This window comes from Manis javanica, chromosome 6 (assembly GCF_040802235.1).
Source record: "Manis javanica isolate MJ-LG chromosome 6, MJ_LKY, whole genome shotgun sequence".
In the NCBI taxonomy this organism is placed as follows: Eukaryota; Metazoa; Chordata; class Mammalia; order Pholidota; family Manidae; genus Manis; species Manis javanica.
In genome coordinates this window covers 58,685,874-58,705,657 of record NC_133161.1, presented here as the reverse complement: position 1 = coordinate 58,705,657, position 19,784 = coordinate 58,685,874, and the positions used below count along the sequence as shown (strand labels likewise).

The window sequence follows — 19,784 nt, the reverse complement described above, 5'->3', positions numbered from 1 at the left end:
GTTATTTTTAATCATTTAGTAATATTTTAAATGAAGTGATAAAAAAAGCCAGCTTTTATTCTGTATTTTTTAAAATTCTGGATTGAAAACAAATCTAAAATTGGTATCTGTCACACATAAATTTCTCCTTTTGTACAAGAAATTATAGTGCCTTCCGAAATATAGATGAAAGAGGACAAAATATTTGAGAAAAGTTTTGGTTACTTTGAATCACTAATTATTGATTACAGTAATAGTACACAAAGAGAAATGTGGATGCAATCTAGTTTACACTGTCATGTTTCAAGGCCTCCCCAAAAATATTGTGTAATTTGGCTTACTAGTTGCACTGGTCTATTTCACTTGTCCTCATGGCAAGAAAGGTAATGAAATAGGAAATTATTTGAGCCAAGTAATTTCATTGGAAGTAATTCAGTTCAATTGTAGTTTTTGAATCTCTCCAGAACAAGTCAAAGTACACCTTAACTTACAAATATCCAAAATTCTGACCTTTTGGTTTTTTCATAAATTTTTTTTACTGACATGAGTTATTCTTTCCACCCTTTTCCAGTTAGTAATTTGGATACTTTCCTGAAGAGGATTTTTCCATGTGCACCACAGAAAGCTATCCATCAACTTCTTCCCATGCTTAGGTTTTTATTCATCTTACCAACACCGATTTTTGTTGGAAACAAATCAGAAAGTTTGGGAAACTACAAATGGAAAAGATATGACATGTCAACCAATATAATTTCCTACAAACAAGATTACTTCTTATAATTTATTTAGTTTATTTTATCATACCTGACATCATCACAATACCACCATTATCCTTTAATTATATAGTGAGACTATTATGCTTGTGTAATGCTTAATATACTATTCAATTTTATGTTTTCTCCTTTCTCAGAGCTGGAGGAAAATATGAAGAGAAATATTTTGGCTTCATAATTCTCCTCCCATCCTTACCCATGCCAAGTCTTTTGCTTTGAGCTATGAACCATTAACTCTCAGTGCACTGAGAAGCAATCCTAAAACTAAAGGCATTTTTCTTTACCAGGGAGGAAAAAGGAACAAAGGCATTTGCCACTTGTTTGAGAAGGGAGAAAAATAAATGTATCCAAATATATTCTTTCGTTAAAAACAGTACCATTATCTTTCTAATTATGTCTTCCTTCTCCAAACTTCCTTGTCTATAACTCTTAACTCACTCATCCAATGATTCAGCAAGTATTCAAGTAACTCATATTATGTGGCAGACATTTTTCTAAGCATAGGGTTTTAAAAATTTCCCTCTCAAAGTGGTGGGGATAGAGGTGGCGAACAGCAATTATACAATATGTAAAAACTGATTCAATAGGGGAATGCACATGATGTAATGGAGATATGAAAAGGCATTACCTCTGGGATAAAGAAAGGCTTCAAAAAAAGGAGTGATTGAGTTTTGACCTGAGATTTGACTGGAAGAGTGACTAGAAGGAATTCACTGGGCAAGCTGGATGAGCAAAGGCAACAGAGTATTTAAAACCAGAAGCTGTGAGTGTGTGCAGCATGCTTGGCAAACAGTTCTGAGTCATAGAATGCCTGGAAGGAAATTAGTGAATTTGGGACTAGATGTCATGAACTCTTGGGTTTTTTTTTTTTTTTTAGAAATATTTAACCTGAGAGATTGGAGAGTTTAAATAATAAGGGGTACCTATATCAGGTTTACATTTCTAGAAGTTTGTTCCTCTTATTGCTATAGATCTTAGGCAAAAATATTTAAAATATTTAAGTCTAGATGACAGATGACTATATATTAAAAAGATAGCCTAGAAAAGCACTTCTGGATTAGCAAGGTAAGGACCTCTGAAAATCCTTGCTTCCCTAAAAGCAATGAGGACAGAAATATCAAAATCAACTTTTTCAGAATTCTGGCAATTAACCAAGGCTACAACAGTACTAGGAGCATTTATTCAAGAAAAATGGATAATATGGCACTGATGTCAACAAGATGACTGATTAAGACATTCCTTTTGTATACCCTGCCCCCATCAACAACAAAAATTTAGCATCCATCCAAAACAAAAGTACCTTTTTGGGAGTTCTGGGATCCAGCACCATATGCCAACCACTTGTGCATCAGGTAATAGGCATACAAACCTTGGTTATAGACCCTGAAGTGGCCTATGAACTGGCTCCAGCTACTCTCAGGACCCTTTCTTCATGTTCTCTCCTGGAGAACACAGTCTCAGACAATCACTCATGGACAAGTGATCTTTGGAAGTCAAAGAGTACAGCAGAAAATTTACAGCACATAGCTAGAACAAAAAATAATACAGGTTTGAATGCAGAGGAGAGGGTGAGAAAAACTATTTTATTTCACTCACATCACACCCTTCACCCAAGGTGGCACAGCTCAGTACCAAGAGAAACATTCTTGGCTCAATATTTCTCCTAGTAGGAAAGTGAGAGCATATAAGTGATCTTCCAGCTTGATCAGCTAAATGAGATGCCGCCATGAGGACCCATTTCTCTCTCTCCATCTAGAGTACTCATTTGTGAGCTACACTAGTTGGGGATATGAAGATGCTAGGAGAGTATATTTGAATGGCATTAAAAGGATGTGGATCCTAATAAGCACATTGTGGACTCCATCAGGAAGCTTCCCATTAACTCCTTGGGACACCTTGCCTGTAGACTGGTCAAGCTGGCTGATGGGCACCCCCAGGGTACCTCACCTATACACCCTGTGGCCAACCCCCTGTACTTGCTCCCAATGATGATATAAGTGAGTTTTGTCAGAGACTAGTGAGTATGTGCAAAACTAGCCTGAATCTGTGGGCCGGGAAAAAACCATACACTTGCTTTAGCACCAACCTTTGAAAACCTCAGTAAGATAAATGGCTGACTTCCATCAGGAACTATGGAGACTAGAAAGCAATGGGATGACATTTTCAAAGTGCAAATAGGGATTTAACCAAGAATTCTATATTTTACAATAACATCCTCATAAACAAGAGAGAAAATAATTCACTGTCAGGTACTAAAACTAAAAGACTTTATTAGCAGATCTGCCTTACAAGAAATATTAAAGGGAGTCCTTCAGGCTGCTTCAACAAGAATAAAAGAACTGGTAAAGGTAACTACATAAGTTAGTAAAACTTACAGTGTACATATCTTTGTCTTCCTTTCTATGTAATATAAAAGGTACATATAAATAAATAATTATAAAATTACATCGATGAGATTATAATGTATAATGATGTAATCTGTAGGATGAGAGCATAATGAGGGGGAGAGAATGGAGCAAATCTTTGTGTAATATTAAAATTAAGTAGATATTTAGCTGAACTAGATTGTTTAAATTAAGATATTAATTGTAATCCCTAATGAAATCACTCAGAGAATAATAAAAAAAATAGTAAAAGAAACAACAAAAAATTTAAAAGAGTGTATCAGAAAATATCTGTTTAATACAGAATAAAGCACTTATGAAGGAATAGAGGAACAACAACAATGAAATAAACAATCACATAAAACAGAAAACAAAATAGCTGATGCAAATCCTACTTTATTGGTAACTACATTAAAAGTAAATAGGCTAAACTCACCCATCAAAAAACACAGATGGGTAGAAAAGATTTTTAAAAGATCCAACTATATGCTGTCTACAAGATACATTAAATTCAAAGACAATTGGATGAAAGTAAAATGATGGAAAAGTATATACCATTCAAACAGTAACCACAAGAGAGCTTGAATGGTTATACTGCAATTAAACAAAGAATACTTTAAGACAAAAATTGTTACTAAAGACAAAGAACAGTTTATATTAACAAAAGAGTCAATTCATCAAATGATAAAACAGTTATGAACATATATCCACGTAATAAAAAAGCCACCAAATAAATGAAACAAAAACTAACAGAATTGAAGGGAGAGAGAGACAATTCAACAATAATACTTGAAGACCTTGATACTCCACTTTCATTAATGGGTAGAATAACCTAGCAGAATAAAAAAAAAGATGAACAACACTATAAACCAACTAGCCTTAAGAAATACCTATTGATCACAGCCCTACAACAGCAAAATACATATTGCTCTCTAGCTCACATTAAACATTCTCCAAGATAGTATGTTTGGCCCTTAAAAAAGTCTCCATAAATTAAAAAAGATTGAAATCACACAAATATGCCCTCTGACCACAAATAACATATCAATAACAGAAGAATGATGAATTCAAATTTGATATGATCAAAAGATGAAATCCTCTAAGTTTCAAGCAAGAAGAAAAATTATGAACATGTCTTTAAGGGAGAATTAATACAAGTTTATTTACTATTCATAAGAAAAAGACTATATGAAATTATACTCCATCATGATCATAATGATAACTGGTAATTTATATGATTGTATATTATAATGACCAAGTCCAAGAATTATTCTAAATACCTCACATTCATGAACTCATTTAATCTTTCCTAAAGCCTTTGATATATGAACTATTCTTACCATCCTCTCCATTTCACAGATAAGGAAACAACATAAGAGATATTATACCCCTGCCTACCATCATACATAACATAGTTTATCAACTCTCCTATCAATAGGCATCAGGGTTGTTTCAATATGAAGCCAGTAAGAATACAGCTGTCATTAACATTTATATGTACACAAGTGTTTTGTGGAAGCAAATGTTCATAACACAGTTCCTCTGCAAATCAAACGTTAAAATGGGTTTACATGTGTGAAAGATTTATTGGTGGAGGTGAATGTGAAGGAGAAGATGGAATAGCTTTCAGAGCACAATGAGGATGTGATGGTATGAAGGAAAGGAGTAGGAAGGATGATCGCCAAGGCTGATTGCCGGAGTGTCAGGCTGCAGTGCGATTCTAAGGAAGTTTTGGCCAGACTAATGTAGGGTGATTCTAAGTGTCATTAATCAGTTCAGTGAAATTGCTTTATACTCCTTGTTTGCTGATGTTATTACATTTTATCAGTTTTAGTTTTTGTGTTTACTAAGATAATCACACAGTCTTTTTTCTTTACCTCTATTGATACAGTGAATTATATTGATTTTCAAATGTTAAACCAACCTTGCATTCCTAAGATAAACCTATTTGATATTGATCTATTTTTTGAAATTCCTGGAATGATGCTTGAGAATCTCATCTTAAAACATCATGCAAAGCATTTCTTAAGCACATTAAAAATTGAGAACCAGTATAATCTCCATGTATGCTTTATATAGCTTGTGTTATAGCCATACTATATATAGATAAAACCATGAGTTCTTACCAAAATCTCCAGTTCTTAGGTAAGGGAACAGAATTCTAGATTTCTCCCTTTTGATATCTGTAAATCCTTTCTCATACTATTAGAATTGTGGCTTTCATTATCTTTAATATATTTATTTATTGTATAATTTTCCTTGTATATAAACAACTTTTCATCCCTGCTGCCACCACATCAACTTTGTAGATACCTCTCATGACTTGAGCTTTGATTCTCAATGCCTCAGCCACCCTCCAACACATGGATTCTCTCCTCAACTTTCTTGGGCTTCAACACCTCACACTACATAGCCCCTCCATTTATTTGGACTGCCTCTTCACCCTGCTCAGGCTCTGACTGCCTATTAGGGCCACCCACCTTCTTGCATATAAACCCTATTTAGCCCATTGGAACTCATGCTGGGATTTTTCTTTTTTTACATCCTTTTACATGAATGCCCTCTTCACCTTGCTTGGATTCTAATTGTCCATAGTAGACCATCTTAACTTGTTTGGATACCCTCCTGTCCTACCTTGGCCTCTGACATCTCACCCCATGCTCTCTCCCTCCTCAGGAACACACTCCTCACTTCATTCTTTCTCTGATTCCCCACATCAGAACTTGCCCTGTGCATTCCTTCTTCATCCCACTCAGGTCTGACACCCTTCTACAGGGATGCCTCTTACTTTGCTCAGGCTTTGACACCTCATGCTAGGCTGCCTATCATGTAGACATCCTTCTTACCCCAGTAAAACTTGGGCAATTTCTCTAAGCCATCTCTGCTATGTGGGCACATTCTTTACCCTAATTGAACTCTGACACCACCCTATGAGCCTCATGTCTCCCACTATAATGCTGACATAGGCACTGATCTTGCTCTGGTTTACACGATGCTTTCTGGACTAAATTTTTCACTAAGAGAAGTAAAGGGAAGAGAAGGTAAAAGAAGGAAGAGTAGAAGAGACAAAGAAAGAATATAACATTCAGTATATTCACAGACTTGTGCAACCATAAACACAATCTTAGTTTAGAACATTTTCATCAGTCCAAAAAGAAACTCCATACCCATTATACAGCCATTTCTCTTACCCAACTGCCACACATAGGCAACCACTAATCTACTTTCCTTAAAGATTTATCTTGTCTGGACATTTTATATGAATGGAACCATACAAAATTTTGTATGTGTGTGTGACTAGATTTTTTTATTTAGCTTAATGTCAAGGTTCATCCATGGCACAGCATGTATCAGTTTTTCATTTTTTTAAATTGCCAAACAATATTCTTTTGTAGGAATATAGCATATTTTGTTTATCCTATTAGTTAAGAGAAATTTGGGTTGTTTTTATGTGTTGCCTATTATGAATAATGCTTTATGGCATTCATGTGCAAATTTGTGTGGACATATCTTTTTCACACTTTGACTTTTATATTAGTCTGCTCAAGTTACCATAAAAGACCATCACAGATTGGGTGCTTAAACAACAGGAATTTATTTTCTCATAGTTCTGGAGCTAAAAAATCTAAGATCAAGGTGCTGGTTGGTTTCTAGTAAAATCTTTTTTCCTGGCTTGCAGACAGCTACCTTCTCAATATGTCCACACACGGCCTTCTTTCTGTGCACATATATCTTACTCTTACTGACTTGTTTGCCTTTCTCTGTGATTGCTTTTCATCAAGGTAGTGCCAGCTGACTCCCAGAGAGCAAAACATAAAAGGGACCTTGTGAAGCTAGATTTTTATTTATTAAAAAAAAGAAAACCAACTTTGTGTTTAGTATTATGCCATTTGCCATCCCTTGGTTAGTTTGGTTTTGCAAGGCAAGCTCTCTGAAGCTGGTTGTTTTGCTGTGACACTCTCCCTACTGTTTCCTTCAGATAGTTTCTATGGTTTGACTAAGTGAGTCTCAGACAAGGGCCATCCAATGTCAGAACATTTACACATGAGGAGAAAAGTACATTTAAAAAATCAATATAATCAGTATAATAGCATAAATTATATAACAGCTCAGTAATTTGTGATGTTTACATAGCAGATTAACTAAGGGTTTTGAAACAAAATTATGCCCTTACAATAACCTCTTTACAGGCCCCAATATGGGCCACATCTAGATACCAAGGGAAAAATAAATGAGGTAGAATAAATATTTTTTTTTAGTTAACTGTGAATTTTCTTTATAGCCCAAGTAAAACTGGTGCTTCTGGTATTCAGCTGTGTAGTTCCTGTCTGTAATTTTGTTTAAAGGTTCTATTTTGGTTCACAGTGGACACATAAACCTGGGATATCCTCTTTAACTTTCAGTTAAAGATTATCAATATCATACTAGAATTGTCATAAAGGATTCTTGACTGACTCATTAGAGCTGGTGTTGTAATGTTTCTTTAATTCATAAAATGCATTTACTGTGAAGCCAGGGCCTCAGAGATTTTTCTGATACACAGATTTTTCCATGGTAACAAAGATGATCTTGTCATTTTGTAATTTACTAGACCAAAGTAAGTCCCAGGCAAAGCACATGCTTGAGAAAGTCAGTGGATGCTCACGACAGGCAGCACAAATTCCAGGCCAAAAGTAAAGACATTACAAATGCCTAAAAAATTGAAGTCTTTATCTCTAAGGCAGGTGTTCTAAAACTGGACTGGTACCAAATTTTTTTTTTCCTTTTTGGTTATTGTTTTCTAGAAGAAGTTGAAAAGGATGTTGAAGATAAAGCAGGTGTTAAGATAAGATTCCTCACCAGGAATGACTCATCCACAGCCAATCAGATGTTTTGTATCTGTGAATATGACTGGGTGGTGGCTTGGCACGGTTATGAAAACTCCCTTCAGTTCAGAAAAAACAATACTTTTAAACAAATAATTGAAATAATTCCCATTTTAGGGAGAAATATCTCCATAGCCACTGTACCAATTAGGTAACAAAGGATCTATTACTATATCACTGTATAGTTAGCAGCTCTGATTTCAACTTTGCCTATTAACATCAATGTGTATTATAACCTTATTATTTAAAATTTTATAGGATGATAAATTAATCTTTTAGTTCATCTAAACTAAATAAGTCAAAATGAATTATTTAAACAATAAATTAATGGAAGAGTGAATCAATAGCAAGCGGGAACAGACATTGAGTTTAAGATGTTCAATATGAGTGTCTTCCAGCCTACAAGCTGTTTTTCCTAGGAAGAAAATGGATTAATACATAATACAAAGACAAAAGTTCATTGGGCCCTTTGTCATTTGCCTCCTCTGGTAATTATGGCAAGAAACAGTCGCCCTTGTTAACCTGTGAACATTTTTCACTCCCTTAGGTCATTGACTCTGGCTCAGGGGTCCAATTTTCCTTTCATTCATTAACCACATTGGGAAGCAGAGTTCCTAACCCTTTCCAGTCTAAATGTGGAACAATCACATCCCCTCACAATCAACTGCCAGTGTGCCGGGACCTTTACGTCTCACTGTGCTCTTGCAGTGACGCAAGTTTTTAACAATTGAAGGATATTAACTCAAAAACTTGTTTTCTAATTGGAGGAGCTCAAGGGATTTCAAATAAATGAACTTGAATAAACTGGAAGCTGGTACATATGCCTTTCCAATTATTTTTGTTCAGATTAGGGGAGAGGGCACTGCTAATCTCAGAAAGCAGATTTCAGGAATTATTTTAGCTATGAAGCTAACTCAGGATAACAAAACTGAGCAGTTGTGAATTGTTTGGATAGCTGAGAAGACATAACTTTGTCTGTTATCTTAGTAAAGATACTATGTATTCAGAACAATGTCATTTCATTATTTAAATATGTGCATTTTTGTTAATCCACTAGATTATTTCCTTTTATTCAACCCATTGGAAAGAAGAAAAAGAAATATCTAATTGAATTTTAGACTTGTGCTGGACCTTTTTCATTTTTCTCTAATTTGCATAATTTAATGCTGAATCAAAAAATTATGACCACAAATGGTCATAATTCTTAATTAAAAAAACCACTGACAAACCTATAGTGTTAGCATCATTAGGGAACATCTTCTCACTTTGTTTGAATTAAATATATCACATTCTGGAGATTGAAAGGAATGCATGAAATAGGGCTTTCCAGGAACTTTTAAAATGTACACTGACATGGTGAGTTAAGGAACCTTGGTTTGGAAGAACGATAGGGAAATCCTCTGAGTCCTTGTTCATTTCCTATTTCCTCACACAAACGACAGAGAATGGTGGGGAGTGAATGGCTTTAACGGTTAATTAAGCCTTTAGTCAGATAACATTAGATAATATAGGCAATTAAAGTCTGATACTGATCTTCACAAGGGAACATATTATTTAAGAAAATAATTTATCAACCAAGGAATAAGCTTTTTAATGTAAAATGATATATTAATATATAAACATGCAAAAAATTCAATATTAAGAAGTTGCCAACTCATGCACACATACACAAACACTCTATCTCCGATGGCAAAATAGCATCTTAAACAATATTTTTTTCAGTCAGCCCCAGAATTTAGGCACTTATTGGACCAACTGGGAAAGTATGCATATTTTGAGTATGGGATTGGAATAATTAACTATTCATTTAACTTTTTAAAAAACCTGTTTAAATCACAGACGTAGTTCATAAAGACATATGTTTTATAAAAGATTCACACTGTACCTAACACAATTGGCCAACCAATTCTATGAGATAGATTCTGTGAGTAGTAGAATTTTTAGAAATGGTGGTATTAAAATTTTTCATTCTCTTATCTGTTCTACAAATACTTTTGCTTTTTTGATTTGTCTTTTATTGTAAGTGAATTTGAGCTTCTTTCATTACATTTATTGAATATTTAAAAACTACCTTTAATTTCCTTTTATCCTTTAGGTTGTTTTTATTTTTCTATTTGGTTTCATTAGAGCACTCTATACAGTCTCAACTTGGGGTAGTCGCACTAAATGATTTCTTTGTTCAATGTATATTTATTAAGGACATTTATTCTTAGGTTTGTCATTGTTTTATGTTCTAGGAAAATGATAATACACAATACATTCCAGTAAGGGAAGATGGTCTAAGAATAAGTAAACAAATATATAAGATAATTGCTTTGAAGAAGGTAGATTATAAAGAAAAATTATAACAGGAACTCTCTTTCATTACTGGTGGAAATACAAAAAGGTACAGCCGCTTTGGAAGACCTTTTGGCAGCTTTTTACAAAACTAAATATACCCTTCCCATATCATTCAGCAAACATGCTCCTTGGCATATACAGAAATGAGTTGAAAATGTATGTCTACTCAAGAACCCGTGCATGGTTGTTTATAGCAACTCTATTCATAATTGCCAAAACTGGGGAGCAACCCAGATGTCCTTCATTGGTGAATGGATATGTAAACTGTGGTCCATTCAGACTATGGAATATTATTCAGTGCTAAAAAGGAATGAGCTATCAAGCCATTAAAAGACTTGGAGGAAACTTAAAAGTACATTTTTAAATAAAAGAAGCCAGTCCAACAAGTCTACATACTATATGATTCCAACTACATGACTTACTGGAAAAGGCAAAACTATGTCAATAGTAAACTCTCAATGGTTGCCAAGGGCTAGGGGAAGGGAGTGCTGCATAGGCAGAACACAGAGTAATTCTAGGGCAATGAAAGTATTCTATATGACACTATCGAGAGTGGTGGATACATTTCATCAATTTTCAAAACCCACAGAACATACACCACCAAAAGCAAAACATAATGTAAAGTCTGGACTTTGGATGATGATGATGTATCAGTGTGAGTTTATCCACTGCAACAATTGCACCACCACTCAGGTGTGGGATGTTGACAGCAGGGGAAGGGGTGCGGGTACAGGGGGTTTTATGGAAACTCTTTACTTTCAGCTCAAATTTGCTGTGAACCAAAAACTGCTAAAAAAATCAAGTATATTAAAAAAGCAAATTACGGAAGAAACTCTCTCACTTCTTCTAAATTACTTAGAGTTTTGCATTTTGTATATGCACCGAGTAGTATGAGATCTAACTTAAATTTTGCTAAATAGAAAGGTATTTCCACATGTTTGGAAACCCGTTTAACTTCCACATTAACATGGGTCAGTATCTGGACTCTCTACTATCTCAATACTTATGTGTCTATACTTATGACAATACCAAATGGTGTTAATTATTTTGACTTTACATTTCATTATCAGGCTGCATATTGTATTGGTTAAGGACTTGGGCTTTAGAATGGGACCACACAGGTACTGATGGTGTGACCTTGGGCAATATACCTAGTCATCTAGTGCCTCAACTGTCAAGAGAGTAGTAGTTCCTAACTATTTTAAGTAATATATGTAAAGCTCTGAGAAAAACGCCTGACAGGTAAGTGGTACCTATTATGACATCTACTAATTCTATGTTGTTACTGTCATGTGGTAGGGTAAGTATGCCCTTTCAGTGCTCTTATTTTTCAATAAACTCTTAATCTTTGTTTCATTTTGCAGTTTGTCTTCCTCATGATCTTGAAAATAAACTTGCTACTTTCCATAAAGAAAATTTGCTGTTTTGATTTCTGCTACAATTGTCTTTATGTATTAACATGTAATGAACGAATGTCTAAATTTATGTTGAATGAATGTTTTTGCTATATTGTATCTTTCCGTCTAGGAATACTGAATGTTTGCTGATTATTCAGACTTTTATGCCCATTGGTGAATTTTTCTCCATGCAGCAATGACTATCTTTATGCTTATTTTAAGATTTTTATTGTTTTGTTGTTTTTATGCATGCGAGACAGCCTCTCTCCTCTTTTTCTGTCTCTTTATTTTAATTTTTGGCCTACAGGAAAATAAATAATTGGTGCTGGTATTATATATGGCCACCTTTTAAAACTTGCTTATTAATTCTAGTGTTTTTTAAATTTGATTCTTTGTGTATCTCTATTTATGAGTTGAATTATGTTCCTGTAGAAGATATTTTGAGTTCTTAACCCCAATAGTTCATGAAGTGACCTTATTTGAAAATAGGGTCTTTGCAGATGTAATCAAGTGAAGATGAGGGCTCTAATCCGATATGACTGGTGTGCTTAACAAGAAGAACAAAACACCACGTGAAGACAGAAACACAAGGAGAATGCCATGTGACTACAGAGGAAAGTACTGGCATGATGCAGAGGAGGAAACTGAAGATCAAAAGTCACCACCAAACCTAAGACGGGGCAAGAAAGTTCTCTTTCCTACAACCCCTCAAAGGAGCATGTCCCTGCTGACACCTTGACTTTTCACTTCTAGTCTACAGAACTGTGAGAGAATAAATTCTTGTGTTAACACCATCTGGTTTATGGTATATTTATGAAGACATATGACCTACAAATCATGAGAGGTTTCTTGTTGCTGTTGATATATATTTTACTAGAGTTTAGTTAATACACAATATTATACTGGTTTCAAGTATACAGCACAGTGATTCAATAGTTACACACATTATTAAATCCTCACCTCAACTAGTGCAGTTACTGTCAACATAGGAAGATGTTACAGAACTATTGACTATATTCTCTATGCTGCACTTTCATCTCTGTGACTAATTTATATTATGATTGAGATTTTGTGCTTCCTTATCCCCTTCACCTATTTCACCCACTCACCCCATACCCTCACCCATGGTGACCACCAGTCACTTCTCAGTGTCTTTGAGTCTGTTGCTGTTTTGTTCATTTTGTTTTGTTTTGTTTTTAGATTCCATAGAAGTGAAGTCATATGGTGTTTGTCTTTCTCTGCCTGGCTTATTTCACTTAGCATAATACTTTCTAGGTCCATCCATGTTGTTGCAGATGGCTGGATACTTTCTTTTTATGGCTGAATAATATTCCATTGTGTGTATGTACCACTTCTTTATCCATTCATCTATTGATGGACACTTTGAAAATCATGAGAGGTTTGTCCTCCTCTATCCAATATTTGTACATCAATCCTTTTTTATGGGATTGTATTGCTTAAGATTTCCCTGCACTGCTAAAGAGTAGTGATGAGAATGGGCATTTATCTTACTCTTGAATTTGATGAGATTCTTTTCACTAATTGACTCATGGTATGTGGCTTTCTGGAGTTTCTATTAGATAACACTTATCAAGTTAATAAAGTTTCCTTCTACGGCAGCAATTAGCTAGCAAATTCCATTAAAACTGAACTTGGAAATTTTTTTTTGTCATCTATTGAGAAAATCATATTCTTTTTCTTTAGTCTTTTCCTGCTATGACTTACATTATAATATTTCATCATTCTAAAATATTCTTATATTTTTAGAAGAAACTGTAGTTGACAATGTATCATTCTTTTACTATACTGCTTGATTTAATTTACTAACATTCTGTATAGGATTTCTCTTATCAGTTCATAAATAAAGATAACCAATAATTTTTTTGTATGTTTTTTTCATGATTATGTTTATTTGTAAAACAAATAGGAAGTTTTATATTTATTTCCAGCTATTTCTGCCATCTAAAACAGTTTGTTAAAGATTGGAATCACATATTCCTTGAATAGAATTCATTGATCAAAATTATGTGATCTGTGCATCTTTTATGGATACTGATCTTCAGTAATAGTTGATCTCTTCAATGATTATTGGCCTGTTGAGATTTTTCTACTCTGTCTTTTTTAGTTCTTGGGCCAATAAATTATTTAGATGATAATTTATTCTTAGAAAAGTGTCTATTTGGTATACATTTTCAAATGTATTTATGTACAGTTTGTATTAGTTTGTAGAGTTGCAGTAAAACATATACTACAAACTGGGTGGCTTAAACAACAGAAATGTACTATCTCAGTTCTGAAGTCTTGGAGTCCAAAATCAAGACGTTGGCAGGTTTGGGTTTTTGAGGGCTGTGAGGAAAGGATCAGGTCCAGGCAGCTCTCCTGGGCTTGTTGAAGGCTGTCTTCTCCCTGTGTCTCCTGTAACATCTTTCCTCTATGTCTGTGTCTGTGTTCTGATTTCTCTATTTTATATGGACACTAGTCATTCGAATTAGGTCCCATCCTAGTGGCCTTATTTTAACTTTATTACCTAAGTCCTATCTCCAAATAAGGTCACATTCTGAGGTACTGGGGGCTAGGAATTCAACATATGAATTTCGAGGGGCCACAGTTAACCCATAACACAGGTCTTCATATATTTTTTCTTACCTATTTAAAAACACTCTGAATCTGTATGTATGTTTTATTTCTCATCCCTAATATTATTTAATGGCATTTTTGCTCTTGTAAATGTTTTTTAGTCTTGCCCACACTTTTTTCAAATGATAGCTTTTGGCATTGATCATAGCTACTTTCTTAGAAATCATATTCCTATCTATTTTTTCCTTTCTTCTGTTTTATATTGCTTTTTACTCTTCTTTCTTGATATGGAGCTTTGATAATTCATTTTTACATTTCTTATTTTTTAATAAATCCATTTATGGGTAAATATTTTCTTTTAAGCATGACTTTGGTCATCTCCCAGAGATGTTAATATGTAGTATTCCAATCTTTATTTCAAAAGAGATTCTTTTTTTCATCTTGATTTTTTCATTACCTCAAGAGATACAATAATATATTTAAAAATAAGTAGATATCTTGACTGTGATATTTGAAAAACAGTGTAGGCTGCATGGTCTCTGCTTTTTGGAATATACAGAGATTTCCTCTCCTCTGTGACTTAATACCTGGGTAATTAATGAATCCCCCAACTTTTTGAAAAAAGAAGTTTTCTTTGTAGAGTACAGAGTTTATATACATATTTATATATATTTGTTTAATCATGTTTTTTATTTGTCTTCCAATTTCCCTAGATATTTTTATTTTTTAACCCCCCTTTATTTTTCAAAACAACTGGAAAAGTTAATGCTGGGACATCTTGGTGGGGTATACCTTTTGTCTAAAAGAATTAATTCTCCTAGTTTTATTCACTGGTTTTCACAAGGAAATGTATTTCATTGATCTATTTATTCATTTTCTGCTCTGCCTTTCTTTTGTATTTGATTGTTTTGTAACTTCTCATTTCAAAACTTTCTTTGATAGTGGCAGTAGGAATCCCTTGTGTAAGCCTACATTACTGGAATAATATTAAGGCAACCAGTGAAACTTGGTCTTTACAATAGAGTCTAATCTGTTCACGTTAATTTTAACTGGTGATATATCGGACATCTTCCTGAAGGCTTTTTTTTTTTTTTTTTTTTTTTGCTATTTACTATGCTGTTGGCAATTTTTATTCTTTTTGCCTTTGTTCTCTGGATTTTTCTCCTTTTCTCCCCCTCAAGTCATTTTGAGGTTATCCATCTATTTCTTGTGTTCTAACAGAAGTTTTGATTTTTATTGCATAGGTCCACACTTAAATTATTCTGGTGAATTCTAGGATTAAGCAATATCCTGTCCCTCAAACCAATTTTCTCCCTCTCAAAACTGCATGTTTTTATTTCATTTCTAAGTTTCCCTTTATTCCTAAATTCAGTGCATCTGGATTTTAGGTCCATATTTTACTATTATATCACATTAGAAACCAACTATTACACCTAATCAAATTTTATTAGAACTCTTTCTGATTACATGAATTTGCATAACTGATTGTGTAAAATGTATAGAATATGCCTGTATGAGGTGTAATTGTAGTTAATCTTCTGGATATAGGGCCCCATTTCTTTTTAATGAGTTGCTAGCTCCCTGCAATATTGTGCAAATACCTTTGCTTTCTAAAGCAGGAGACAGAGGAGAGTCTAGTTCCTGTGAAGTTTACAATTAGTCACCCAAACAGATGCACTGGGTATCATACTGCTCCTTACATTCAGCTTCTTTGATCTATCTTCCATGGTAATTTCTACATGGGCTTTGTACCATGTGACACTACAGCTTCCCTGTCAGTCTGATTCTACCTGCTTTATATTTTACAGAAATAACACCTAGTGTCTAATCCACTGGTGCAGGACTGCTCTGTTATGCATGATACCTTTTAAATCACGCTCTGCATGGCCTGTTTCTTTTTATGTTGGGTCAGCAGGCATTGTTTGCATTTTCTAATGCTATTCAGATTATTTATAAATTTAAAAATAGTCCTTTCTCCTCTTTTTTAAATAAATTTTACTTTGGTATCATTAATCTACAATTACAATTACATGAAGGACATTATGTTTACTAGGTTCTCCCCTTCACCAAGTACCCCCCACATACCCGTTCACAGTCACTGTCCATCAACATAGCAAGATGCTGTAAAATCACTACTTGTCTTCTCTGTGTTGCACAGCCCTCCCTGTGCCCCCCCACACTATACGTGTTAATCATAATGCCCTCTTACTTTTTCCCAGCCCTTATCCCTCCCTTCCCACCTGTCCTCCCCAGTCCCTTTCCCTTTGGTAACTGTTAGTCCATTCATGGGTTCTGTGCTTCTGCTGCTGCTTTGTTCCTTCAGTTTTCTTTTGTTCTTATACTCCACATATGAGTGAAATTATTTGGTACTTGTCTTTCTCCACCTGGCTTATTTCACTGAGCATAATACCCTCTAGCTCCATCCATGTTGTTGCAAATGGTAGGATCTGTTTTTTTCTTATAGCTGAGTAATATTCCATTGTGTATATGTACCACATCTTCTTTATCCATTCATCTACTGATGGACATTTAGGTTGCTTCCATATCTTGGCTATTGTAAATAGTGCAGCGATAAACATAGGGGTGCATCTGTCTTTTTCAAACTGGAGTGTTGCATTCTTGGGGTAAATTCCTAGAAGTGGGAATCCTGAGTCAAATGGTATTTCTGTTTTGAGCATTTTGAGGAACCTCCATACTGCTTTCCACAATGGTTGAACTAATTTACATTCCCACCAGCAGTGTAGGAGGGTTCCCCTTTCTCCACAACCTCACCAACATTTGTTGTTGTTTGTCTTTTGGATGGTAGCCATCCTTACTGGTGTGAGATGATATCTCATTGTGGTTTTAATTTGCATTTCTCTGATGACAAGCGATGTGGAGCATCTTTTCATTTGTCTGTTGGCCATCTGAATTTCTTCTTTACAGAACTGTCTATTCAGCTCCTCTGCTCATTTTTTAATTGGATTATTTGCTTTTTGTTTGTTGAGGTAGGTGAGCTCTTTATATACTTTGGATGTCAATGCTTTATCAGATCTGTCATTTATGAATACATTCTCCCATACTGTAGGATACCTTTCTGTTCTATTGATGGTGTCCTTTGCTGTACAGAAGCTTTTCAGCTTGATATAGTCCCATTTGTTCATTTTTGCTTTTGTTTCCCTTGCCCGGGGAGATATGTTCAAGAAGAGGTCACTCATGTTTATGTCTAAGATTTTTACTTATGATTTTTTTCTAAGAGTTTTATGGTTTTATGACTTACATTCAGGTCTTTGATCCATTTCGAATTTACTTTTGTGTATGGGGTTAGACAGTGAACCAGTTTCATTCTCTTACATGTAGCTGTTCAGTTTTGCCAGCACCATCTGTTGAAGAGACTGTCATTTCCCCATTGCATGTCCATGGCCCCTTTATCGAATATTAGCTGACCATATATGTTTGAGTTAATGTTTGGAGTCTCTATTCTGTTCCATTGGTCTGTGGCTCTGTTCTTGTGCCAGTACCAAATTGTCTTGATTACTGTGGCTTTGTAGTAGAGCTTGAAGTTGGGGAGTGAGATCTCCCCCACTTTATTCTTCCTTCTCAGGATTGCTTTAGCTATTCGGGGTCTTTGGTGTTTCCATATGAATTTTTGAACTATTTGTTCCAGTTCATTGAAGAATGCTGTTGGTAGTTTGATAGGGATTGCATCGAAATCTGTATATTGCTTTGGGCAGGATGGCCATTTTGATGATATTAATTTTTCCTAGCCAGGAGCATGGGATGAGTTTCCATTTGTTAGTGACCTCTTTAATTTCTCTTAAGAGTGTCTTATAGTTTTCAGGGTATAGGTCTTTCACTTCCTTGGTTAGGTTTATTCCTAAGTATTTTATTCTTTTTGATGCTATTGTGAATGGAATTGTTTCCCTGATTTCTCTTTCTATTGGCTCATTGTTAGTGTATAGGAAAGCCACAGATTTCTGTGTGTTAATTTTGTATCCTGCAACTTTGCTGTATTCTGATATCAGTTCAAGTAGTTTTGGAGTGGAGTCTTTAGGGTTTTTATGTACAATATCATGTCATCTGCAAATAGTGACAGTTTAACTTCTTCTTTACAAATCTGGATTCCTTGTATTTCTTTGTTTTGTCTAATTGCCATGGCTAGGACCTCCAATACTATGTTAAATAACAGTGGGGAGAGTGGTCTTTTTCCTATTTAAAAAGCTCTGCTCAGGAAGCAAGTCAGAAGCATTTTATTAGTCTGCTGTCTTCTAACAGATCTCTTTATTAACCTTATCAATTGTCTGTTGCTGTCCTCTGTGCATAACCTAAAATCCTTTTTTTTAAAGCAGTATAGAAAGATCTTACCCTGTCATGAAAATAAGACAATTCTTACAAGAAATCAGATAGCATAATTTTCCTTCTTCTCTCTTTTTGTCCTTAGTGTCACATGGCAGTCAACTGTTTCTGAAGAAATTTGGAATACATTGACTCCAAGCAAGTCATTGTGTTCTTTTAGCTTCATCTAAAAATTTGGGATTAGAAGAAAATTTTGAGAGATAACTGTACTAGAGAAGGAATAAAAGAAAGTATGCTTTCTTAGTCTTTTCAGAACAGCCCCAGCTTATCAAATTTTGATGTCTGAAATAATTGGTTTGACATCAAATATTTTACCTGGCTTATGTACTGGAGATAGTTGGATTTTGGCTAGTGTTTTAGGAAACATAAACATGGCTTTCTAGGTAGTTGGAAAAGAACTTCAGGAAATAAGATGTGTTTCTTCCTATCCTCTACACTTCCTCTGCCATAGAAAAAAAAGCCTTTAGAATTTTTTTCATTTTACCTAATCTGACTCCACACAATGATTACTGAACTTAACTTCCTCCCATACGTAATCCATTATTCTGCAGTAAATCATCCACTAACCAATCCATCTGGAACTTTATCTAGTCATTTGCCAAAATCCTCCTCCCTCTCAAAGATGTTCTGACCCACCTCTGAATTTTCATTTCCTCCCACTCTACTCAAGTGATGAGCTCCTTCCAGATGTCAAACCCACCTACTCTCCTGAGATAAAATATATGCAAAAATCTTGCTTCACTGCCAACCATTCACCAAGGTAAGAATGAATTTTCCTAACTCCATCTCAAGTAGAGAAAGAACCCATTTGCAACTGGAAAAAAATTGTATCCCTTTTTTAAACTTATCACTACTCTACCAAATATATCAAGTCAGATGAAGGACATTTATTTTATTTCAGTCTCAACCATTTTTACAATTGTTACAATACATACATACACATGCAAACACACACCACATTCATGATAAATTGTACCCAAATGACTCATTTCTATATATTAACTTTTGAAAAACATCATACTATCATATCCCTGAATTATTTGGAGGCAAAATTCCTCAGTATTTCTCATATAATTGTATTTTAACTCACCTGTTTATAATTTCTTATAGTTTCTTATTGATAGCTTATAACAC

The 19,784-nt window shown here is 34.6% G+C and overlaps 1 long non-coding RNA gene across 1 annotated transcript in view; it reads right to left on the bottom strand.

Annotated features, from left to right (window-relative positions):
* Positions 1 to 83: 83 nt before the first annotated feature.
* LOC118972666 (uncharacterized) overlaps positions 84 to 19,784 on the bottom strand; it is a 58,476-nt gene continuing 38,775 nt past the window's right edge. Inside the window, exons 2-3 of the long non-coding RNA XR_005061737.2 lie at positions 2,122 to 2,279; positions 84 to 692 (exon numbers count right to left, since the gene is read on the bottom strand). This is a non-coding gene — a long non-coding RNA (uncharacterized lncRNA). The remainder of the gene's footprint in view (positions 693 to 2,121; positions 2,280 to 19,784) is intronic.